The 9408-nt window shown below is 32.4% G+C and overlaps 1 protein-coding gene across 1 annotated transcript in view; it reads left to right on the top strand.

Moving 5' to 3' along the window:
• Nucleotides 1–1150: 1150 nt before the first annotated feature.
• LOC127860605 (uncharacterized) overlaps nt 1151–9408 on the top strand; it is a 14484-nt gene continuing 6226 nt past the window's right edge. The window contains exon 1 of the mRNA XM_052398800.1: nt 1151–1375. The gene's annotated coding sequence lies outside the window, so the exon portion shown is untranslated. The remainder of the gene's footprint in view (nt 1376–9408) is intronic.

The raw sequence follows: 9408 nt of genomic DNA on the forward strand, positions 1-9408 counted from the left end.
CGTAAGATAAAGAAAAAGCAAGACGGCAGCTGCACCAGCATTAGAGAAACCATTTTTCGCCTGCAGTTCTTTATTAATGTCCAGAAACCAGTCGTAATACTTTGAGAACGTAACACTTAAGGTTGATTTGACATGACACATAAGTACACAACAAACATACGCAAATGAACATGGGTTCACCGCCTTTGAACGGCCAATTCAAAGCATTGTGAGTTCAACCCAGATCTAAGCACCTATTGTAGCCAATTACAATTAAACATAAAATAAAATGACTTTTAAACTAAACGAATTTGATCTGTTAAATGCAAGCAAGGAAAATGACAGTGAAAATTGCTTTGAATGACTGTCTTTATGTAATACATAGTTTCTTTATGTATCTCGGCGCATGAGAGTTTGGTCGGTTGCCATCATACCAGACAGATGTGGTTTTCTCCGACTACTCTGTCTTCCTCCAAAGCACAATGTCACACCAAAATTGATTATCTTTCAGGTATAACTGAATGGCTTTCAATTTCGGCAAAACTTTAATTTTCCCATATTCTTTCGGCTAAGTTTATATGGTATGAATACTTGGACACGGGTTCAAACTTAATGGAGCCTAAAGGGTAAAGGACCTCATGAACCTCAAATGTTCGATCCGGATGATGCTTGTTCGTTCTTTAGTCTTGCAAAGTCGATTTAATGATTTAAAAATCAATAATAGAAGCCTCTCTGTTTTCCTGTGTTATTTCGACCAAAATAACTATTCACTAAATATCTTGTCCATCATTTTAGCTAATTGCTGGCAAATTTGCATAATGATCGTCTTCTATAAAGGTTTTAATGCTACCATTATTTATACCAAAGTGTTCGTAGACGGAATTGAAACAGAACATGCAACATTCTCTGAAATGCATGCATGATATGTAAATCTTAAGGAACTGCATATGAAGTTCTTAGTTGAATCTGAAAAGATTTTCCAGTAGGACCAAAAGTCTTGATTTTCTAGCTTCGTAGATAATTTCATTTGTTGGGAAATATGGTTTTTACGACATTATTCGATACGTAACTCACCAATTTATCGAATTATTTCACATACTTTGCCACAAATGAAGATGAAAATCGTAGGACGAGCCCATATATGTTTCACATTGAACGCTCAGTAAAACAGTGGACCCAAAGGTTCCATTTAGACACTGCTATAGAACATGAAGCCGATGTGATCTGATATCGAAAACGAACGCTCTGAAATCAAAGTAACCAGCGGATTGTTCCCATCAAGCGCTTTGAGACGGCGAGAGATCAAGATCTATAAAACCTGGACCGCGCGTACAATCAATCCAAGAGCTCTTAGTGTCGCGCTTTGCAAGATAGGAACGTACATCATATTTTAAAGGTTAGTTACTTATGTTTAAGATTTTTCATTATTTGTGTGTTCTATATAATAATGTTTATATCCTTCAACATCCTGAAACATGTCATAAGTATAGCATATAGAATAATAACATATGCAAAGAAGTTGAACATTCGCGCATACAATCAAGCAATTGTTTATATATTTACTTGTTAACTATAGGCATTTTTATAACAATCAACAAAGTTTACGTGCTTTCTTGACGACAAAAATGATTAAATTTCAATATGTTTTATATGTAACATAATCTATCAGAACTGCGTCAAATAATTTATGTAGTCAGTTAAATTATAAGCACGCTTTTTGGGGACATTTGTATTTTATTTAAACATTTCATTATTAAGAAAATATTGCAATATTTTTATTTAATGTCTTTATTAATTCATAAAAATCTCAAACATACATTTGTTAGCCTTATCACGTTTTAAATTCAAAATTAAAAACACACTTTTTGTTGAGTTAATTCAGTATGTTATACATGACTTGTGCAAACATTTTCGCATCTATTCCGAAAGTCGACGTCCAGTGGGAATACAGTCGTACAATACTAGTAACTATTTTCAATCTGCTATTTAGGACCACATTAAAACAAGATTTACGGGCGCATCCACTAGCTGTTTTAATAGTCCAGAAAAAAAAACAATCAAAACATAAGTATGTAATTTAAAGGAGATTAAACGATTTTGTCAAATGTTTGTGAATTTATATAAAATTTGTAAAAACAACTTATTATACATATATTTTAATATAAATATGTGTGTCAAAAAATGCGAAATAAGCTAGATATTTCATTCTGAAATCGAAAATTTCTGTACAGTCGAATTCGCCAGCATGTATGTCATGCATGCACAACGTGAATATATATTTAGTTTTACGGATCATTTTAATTTCTTGCAACGATATCTATTTATACGACACACGAACACTAACTCCGATCCTTATAAACAGACGAATGCTTCGTTTATTGTAGGAAAATAAGTACGAAATATCTTCGTCACAATCGGTTCGGGGCGCTAATTTGTCTTTGCTGCATTTTATGAAATTCGTCTTCAGTGTATAATTTTTTTTTGCTTATTTTGTGTTATTGTATTATATTTTTATCAATATATTACAATTTAACATATATAAAAATCGTATAATCTCCCTGTTAACAATGTAACATATTTACGCTTATATTGATGCGTATGATTCAACGGGTAAATATATTGCCTGTATTAGTTGACGACTTCTCAATATTTCTTTCAAGGTCTTTATTTAACTTTTTTGTTGGAAAAGTAACCGGACACAACACACACTCTTCCATTTGCGTTTGATACCATTCCATTTCCATGTGTTTAACCCAGAAAATGAAAACAAAAACATTGTGGTCCTACTCACTTTCTGCCTATTTCTTGCATGGATACAGTGGTTTTCTTACACGGGCAGTCACACACCTTTTATACAGCATGCAGTGTAGTAGGCACAAGGCTCTAAGAACGACACCTTTGCTAAACTATTTTGTCCGTGCTCTGTGAAAAGGGGGTTTAACGCAAGTGCATAAAGTGTCGTCCCAGATTAACCACTGCAGTCCGCACAGGCTGATCAGGATCGACATTTTCCTGTTTTATGATTTTTTAAAGAAAGTCTCTTCTTAGCAAAAATACAGTCAAGGCGGAAAGTGTCATCCCTGATAAACCTGTGCGGATCGCACAGGCTTATATGGGACGACATTTTATGAACATGCATTATCATGTGCTCATTTTCATATGCCCATCATTTAAATAGTTTGTGTTTAGTATTTTTCAGCTATTCAGAATACATATCTTTTTTTCAGTCTATTTAAATGGATTAATAATAAATGATGATACACGACGAAGCACGGTTTCGTTTAAATTAACATTGATTTTAAAATGTTATGTTCGAGGTGGATTATTGTTCCTGCCTAGACATCAGGAAGACCTGTGTTCATTTTCTGCACTCTAAGATATTCTCTTTAAATACTTAATTTTTTTTTAAATCATTTAATAAACGATGTGTTTCCTTAAGTATGAATTCGTCAATACTTTGATGTTCCGAATATAAATTATTGTTTGCAACTGACAGACGGATATTCGTAAGCACCCTCGACCGACAGTATTCAGTCTTTTATGAAAAAAGTATTTAAATCAGTGTATGTTCTTGAAATTCGGATTTTTAATTGCTTGACAAACATATTTTTACGAAAATTTACAGGTATGGGACTTTTAAAATAAATTTTTAGGCCATTAAGCTAAACAGATTTTGTTTAATTTAAAGTTAGTTTATAAAATGGTCATAAAAAGAAGTTATGTAATGGTGGTTCTGATTTTGGCCCTTGTCTCAAGCGGCAAACATTGTAAACGCATACTTTTTTGAAGGTGGTGTTTGTTGTCTAGAAAATAAACAACGTGTAATGCCATTTTATTAACATTATAATAAAATATATTCTGCATCCTAACCAACATGTAATACAACGAGTAACCATCATTCATAATAAAGTTCATTTACGTACATAACTATAATACGCCTTTGTACAAAATTAACATAATGACAGTTTTTTAATAATATTTGAATTAATTGCTCTATGACATATGCATATCTTTGATTCGGTTTCCATTTGAGTGTTAATATAGAATTTAGTATCATCACAGTATAGCAATTTTATTAAAATATTTTTTTAAAGTGATGAAACATTGAGAATTATTCGGGAAATCATTACATTTCTTCTCTGAATAGGCAGCCTGACTAGGAGCTATGTTTTTATTTAGAATTAATGTAAAATATAGTTTTGATGTTATTCTTCATCTCACTAAATCATCAAAAAGATGTTAAAATCAATAGAAGTAAATGGTAAAAAAATGCGATCTCTATTAACACATACATATTAGCACTCAATATTGAATTATTTTTTTAATCATCAATAGTACATAAAGGTTGTTTTTATAATATTAAGTAACAAAAACGAAAACGTATTTTTGTATTACCTTGAAGGTCTTGAAATTACATATCAATATATAGGCACTCAACAATATTGTATCAGCAGTTTAAATAGGCATTGCTTATTGTATATACACTCACATTTTACAGTTGATATGTGATCAGTACATATAATTTATATAATATCGTGTCTATGACTATTCTGACAACTCCTCTTGTTGGCTTTTCTGATGATTAAAGAAAACAATCAGTTATATGTCATACATAGAAGCTCATATTATAATAAGATTTCATAGAGGAAAGCATTAGTATAATACTTTTATATTTTAATAAAGTATGCAACTAGTTATAACGGTGTTTCATTTCAATTGCTTGTTAATACCAATATCATTAATGAATCTCTTAAACTCCTCTATTCAGACATTTCGTTTTTACCCGCTGACTGGCTCTGATGTTCGCGCATACGAGGATACATGCAGCAATATGTCAATATACAATAAAAACGTCACATTAAAAAGGTTTTGGTATATTTTGTATGCATTCGGTCACATCAAAAGCCTTACAATTCGAGTGTTTCAATTCTCTCACCGTTCAAAATGGTAGAAACTCACAATTTAGGTCGCCAATGTGAGAAGGGCGAGTAAAACCACTTCATCGGACACCCATTGAAACTCTTAAATTATTTTAATGATTCGGGACTTGCTTAATTGTGACAATAGATGAAAGAGCCACTAAATGCCTTAACATAAGGAGCTAATTGATGCTAATTAATGTTGATTAGCTTCACAACATTTGTTATATCAACTTTTACATCATTCATTAAATAAGTATAATAGATTTAGCATTAAACTAGAATAGGTATATTACTTGAAAACACTTGCATCTATGATGCAACTGAAAGGTCCATTAAATGTCACCTAAAAATGATGCGATGTAGTCAGATTTTTACAGCAGCAATTGATGCAACTAACTTCAGGACTTAGTTTAGATGAGATTCATGCACTCATTATACATTTTAATCTGCTAAGTTTTGTTGTGCTTTTGTTTTGTCCATAAACAAATGCGAAAAAACTAAAGAACCTATAATGTGTTTTTTCTCTCATTATTATTGCAATAATTTCAAATAATTCCAATTTTCTGTTTTCCTCTCGTATAGCAAATATTTATTCTACAGTTCTCATAAATTTAAAGCACGTTGTTTCGCACAAAGTTGGTATTAAAACAATAATTTTCAATAGTTCCCACAGGTTTAATCATAGGCATATGAAAAAAATTGATACATTAAAATGCGTTTTATCCAAGGGATTGCATGTCAATAAGGTGTTTGTTGTGTAAGATTTATGCAACGATCAATAAAGTAACTACTGTAATACATCCATGAAAACCTTTTTAACATTAACAATCAATCATTCAATGATATCTTCCAAATGTACAAGTAAAATACTTAGCGATGCACTATGTTTTATTTAGAAAAAGCAGATGTTTTAGGAGAATAGGTTGATTAAGAGCGAAAGAGTATCTTTTCCGGCGTAAAATATTATGCATACAAAAAACAAATTGCATTTCCGTCAACGTGTCAAATAATGACATGTTCATTCATTCCCGTACAATATTCTTGTATCAAAGGCAGAAACACGCTCATGGGTATTGTCATCATTGACACGAACCTTTTGTCTTGAATAGATTTCAATTTGTTGACACATGTGCAGGATATTTAATTTTACACCACTTAACGCGACGTGAGGTTTGGCAATATTTAATTCCGATATACTCACTTGCTCCGGAGGTATTTGCTTGGAAAGTAATGATATTTACATTGTACCGTGAATGTCTTAGAAATTGATTCGTTCCTAAATAAACGCCAGTGAGATTTAATTTGAATAATGGTGAATGGTTTCGCGGAAAAGATGAAGTCCAGCAAAACATTCTTATCAATGCAATTGTTGTTCTGTCGTGTTTTATCTATATATTTTATATTTGCAATCAAAAACACAATTAAACAATGTTTACTGTATGCATAGTAAACATTTAAGATTCAAATTAATTAAAAAAAGAATAGTCATGCTATTCTTTTATATTGTTGACGAGTATTTTTACAAACATCATTTTGAACAGTGAACCTAAACCGGTTTAAACAAAAGGTCATTGTATTTCGTCGAGTGTTTTATTCACGTAACAAATGACAGTATTGAAACCTTTATATGTAGATTAAACAAAGACCTGTGTTCATTACAGAGGATCAATGAGTGTAATACTTTGAGTGTTACATTTATTTATATCTACATTTGCGTTGGATGCAATGTGTCAGTAAAACTTATTACCTACGACAATAAATATATTGTAAGGTGCGCGTGTCGGGGGCGAGACGATCGCTCTTTTTATTCAGTTAATTATTTGTCAAGTTAGTTTGTCATGCTTCGGAAAATAAGAGATAAAATGTATCAATTAATTTAACACTAATCTGGAAATAGAATAATATCTTCTGGACAGATGTAACGCAATTCGACACCATCATATAGGTAAATAAATTCACATCTATTTAACGATAGAAAGCATCCGTTGCAAAGTACAAAGAAATATATATAAAACAATCAGGTCAACGTTGTACATGCTGTTAACGTTTCATGCATTATTGTTATACGCATGTTTAATAAAAATGAACGGCATCGTATCTCTGAATCGATGCAGAACAACGTTTATTTGTAAACTTCTCACTTGCATTTATTTGCAATAAATAAAAAAACACGAATGCAATTATATAATTTGTTTGCATGCATACTCTTTACAGCAGTCAAGAAATTCATCGCATTCAAATATGATATATAGACACAAAACAATTTGCGTTTAGTGCACTGAACTGTCTGTCTGTCTATCTATCTGTCTATCTGTCTGTCTGTCTGTCTGTCTGTCTGTCTGTCTGTCTGTCTGTCTGTCTGTCTGTCTGTCTGTCTGTCTGTCTGTCTGTCTGTCTGTCTTCCTGTCTGTCTGTCTGTCTGTCTGTCTGTCTGTCTGTCTGTCTGTCTGTCTGTCTGTCTGTCTGTCTGTCTGTCTGTCGGTCTGTCGGTCTGTCTGTCGGTCTGTCTGTCGGTCTGTCGGACTGTCGGTCTGTCTGTCAATCTTTCTATCCATCTTTTTATCTATACTTGTTTTGTCCGAAGAGATTCCAAGCGCGGTCGGTAATAATTTGATATGTTAAAGATATGTATAATCCTACTCCTGTGATCAGTGTCGATCATTCCCTGTAAGTCATTCAGAGCACGATCCTAAAGATGAGGCTCCTTTGTGTAAGATCCGTAACTAAAAACTTACATGCTCGATCATGAAACCGATTATGTGTACAGCTAGTCCTCCGAATTACACTCAAGTAATTAATATTGTATCTTGTTTACAAATTTCGTATTGTTCATTTCATGTTTCTGTTCATTATAAAAATGTTCGTTTGTATACACTATAACATTCTCCACATATGTCGTTTGGTGTTTAAAGTGAGCTTAAGTTAATGCTGGTTAAGATTATTTTACTAAAATGTAACCACAACATGCAAATCTTGATCGTGTTCACCAATAGTTTTTATTTGCACTACACTGTTTTCTTGGCTCACTGCCTCATTAGAATGTGGATACCACAAATTAGGACTCATAATTGGCCCGCATGAACAATATCAATTTACAATACATTATCGTACAAGATAAGTATTGATGCAAAGCATCAAAGGGCGTCGGGAATTTCAGTGTAAAAGGCACTCAATGAAGTTACATGGAACGATATTTTTTCTACTGTAAATATTAATATATTGGCCGATTATTTTAAACAAAACAGAAAAAGATATTGGTATAACCATTATCTATGATTTTGTGGTATAACCTCCAAATAACTATTATTTATGATGTTGTGTTATAACCCCCAAATAACCATTATCTATGATTTTGTGTTGTAATCCCAAATATTTCATAGTTCATTTTATTTACAGTGGTTTCCTTTTTTTACTGGTATCCGTGTGCAGTTTTCATTAATGGAACAGAACTGTGTAGGTTTAAAAAAATCTGCTTCATCTTGTGAGCGTAATTTCATATTTTTCTCAACTTCAAGGGGAGATGTTTCTGAACTTATTCTTTCGTTGCTCAGTTACGATAGGGGTTGAGTACTCATTGATATGAAAACACTGTAAATATTTGAAAAGAAAATTGAATGAAAACTGTAAATTGTATAAAGAAGCTGCATTTCACAATACTTTGAAATCCAGTAAAATATCATAATGGATTTATTGCTCCGATATTCATCATTTTCAATAGGGTTCGGGTAATACTGATATAAAAACACAAGTTTGGGAAGATTCAGAGGAAAGTTGTGAAATCTTTTAAACAAGTGGAAATTGTTTATTTTGTCAAATTTAATAGAAAAAAATTCTGGACTTATTGTCCCGATGTGTCTCATTTTAAATGAGGTAAAAATGCTCATTGATATGAAGACAATGTATGTTTGGAAAGAATCTCATGAAAAATGTTGACATAATCACCTAACCAAGCAGTTTTTCACTTTTATTTTTAAATTCAAAGAGACATAATTCTGGACTTATGATCCGATATTGCTCATATAGAGTTTGGGTTGGGTCCTCATTGATAAAAAAACCTGTGAAAGTTTGGGAACAATCGGATGAAAATTTTGGACTTCGAACAAGGATTTCAAAATTTCTCAAATTCTAAGGAAGATAACTATGGACGTAATGGTCGGATAATGCTAAAGGACCCATACCAACTGGATAGTAATACGTGTCGCGCTTCGCGCTATATATGTGGTTCTTAAAAAAAATCGAGGAGTGCTTGACTCTAGGGAAACGGAATGCTGGGACACAGCTCCTCCTTGATAAGCGGCTGCTTCCTTTATCGCAACTCATTGTTACAATCAATAATACGTGTCGCGCTTTGCGCTCTATATGTGGTAGGGATAGGCCTATGATAGACAACCATAAAAATACATGGATAATAGATGTGTTTTTTGCATTTCTTTGTTAATATAAAAACACGTGTATTTTTGTATAAGATATTTAAGTGATGTAAGACATTTTAATTAACGTTGTCACC

This window comes from Dreissena polymorpha, chromosome 15 (assembly GCF_020536995.1).
Source record: "Dreissena polymorpha isolate Duluth1 chromosome 15, UMN_Dpol_1.0, whole genome shotgun sequence".
Classification (NCBI taxonomy): domain Eukaryota; kingdom Metazoa; phylum Mollusca; class Bivalvia; order Myida; family Dreissenidae; genus Dreissena; species Dreissena polymorpha.